At 43.7% G+C, this 1,473-nt stretch overlaps 1 protein-coding gene across 1 annotated transcript in view; it reads right to left on the bottom strand.

The window, feature by feature from the left end:
• LOC119587086 (cyclin-dependent kinase 14-like) overlaps positions 1-1,473 on the bottom strand; it is a gene marked incomplete at its 5' end in the record, with an annotated part of 168,602 nt that overhangs the window by 76,880 nt on the left and 90,249 nt on the right.

Genomic DNA, 1,473 nt, shown 5'->3' with positions numbered 1-1,473 from the left:
GTACAGGGCGTTGAGCCTAATGGAGGTAACATGAACAGTGATACAATATGGAAACACGATACGGGAAATTACTATCAACGAGGTGATGTGATGGTGGGTGGTAGAACAAGAAGGACCCTGTAAAGAGGTTTGTAAGAGGTAGGTAAACTTAAGTGATAATTGGATGTAATAAGGGTGAGTGATAGTGATTGTCCACGAGGGGGCGCTTCATATAAGGAGGACACCCACACAACGCGACAGTCACTCGCTCGCCGTTCCATGCCCTAAACCTACTGTAAGAAGGGGGGGGGGTTACATACAGAAGGTGGAGACGTAATCTACATTATCTCAACTACAGAGGCCCTATTTATTTTAGAAGTAGAAGGAGGCGAAGAATTAACGGAGGAGCGGGAGAGATTAAGCATCATGGGCTAGTCCGTGGGGGACGAGAGGGCGAGGGGGGGCGGGAGTGGAGGGGGCGGAAAGGGGAAATGGGGGGGGGAGAATAAGGAAGCAATGGTCTAATTTAATAAGATAATGCTGAGAACTGTAAGGAAATAAGAGAAATGCATTCCGATAGCGGGTCCGACGGCCTTCGACCATGCCTGACCGAGGAAGCGTAGGTGGCGGAGCGGAAACCATGGGCTACGAGAGAGAGAAGCTTCGTCGACTCTAGATGCACTGTTTCCTGGCTGGGATTGGCTATTGGCTCTTCATCGTCAGCTGATCAAACAGCGCTTAGTCATGAAGGGATATCATTCATTCAAGGCTCTAAATCTGCCCCGTGTAAGCTAAGGAACTGCGCTTAAAAAGGCGTCACTCATTAAAATGCAGAAAAGTACTCCAAGCACTTGCATATAAACCAAAAACATACTTGCGATATCCATTTTCCTGTCACTTCCAAATTACAGTCGACACTTCGAAAGCTTCTCGAGCTCCCTTGTCTTATGATGCAGTACTTACAAAAGTGTAAGATGGTTATTCTATCTATTCATTTTCTATATTTCCTTATATCCACAGCAATTTCCCGAAAGGCGACTGGAACAGAACCTCACGCGGTCAAACAGAACCATGAAAAAGCCAATTATTTATTTATCCCTGATTCATGCACACGCTACCTTCTGTAAGATCATAAAATGAACTGTACCATGTCTACTATGCTGTGTCTAATCCGTTAATTGTTTACAGCTAGACTGCATGTTTATGTGCGTGAGTTCTAATATCTGATATGTATTTAATGTCAACGTGTCTATTTGGCAAACCTGTGCATGAGTGACAGTGCATGTCGACGTCTAAGAAGAGGTTGTACACATGTGCGTGCAATCTGTCTTGTATAAAATCCTATACAATTTTGCATTCCGGTTTTTTTTTCACTTGTGTATTCAGAGAGGAACAGACTGTTCCGTAGTCTGAATACTGATTGATTAGAAGCGAGTTTTCATCAGGAGCTCTTTGGTGAATTAAAGAAAGGAAAAAATTTAAATTTAGTTACAC

This window comes from Penaeus monodon, chromosome 22 (assembly GCF_015228065.2).
Source record: "Penaeus monodon isolate SGIC_2016 chromosome 22, NSTDA_Pmon_1, whole genome shotgun sequence".
NCBI classification, from domain to species: domain Eukaryota; kingdom Metazoa; phylum Arthropoda; class Malacostraca; order Decapoda; family Penaeidae; genus Penaeus; species Penaeus monodon.
The sequence above is the reverse complement of the archived record's forward strand: the minus strand, read 5'-3'. Positions and strand labels throughout refer to the sequence as shown.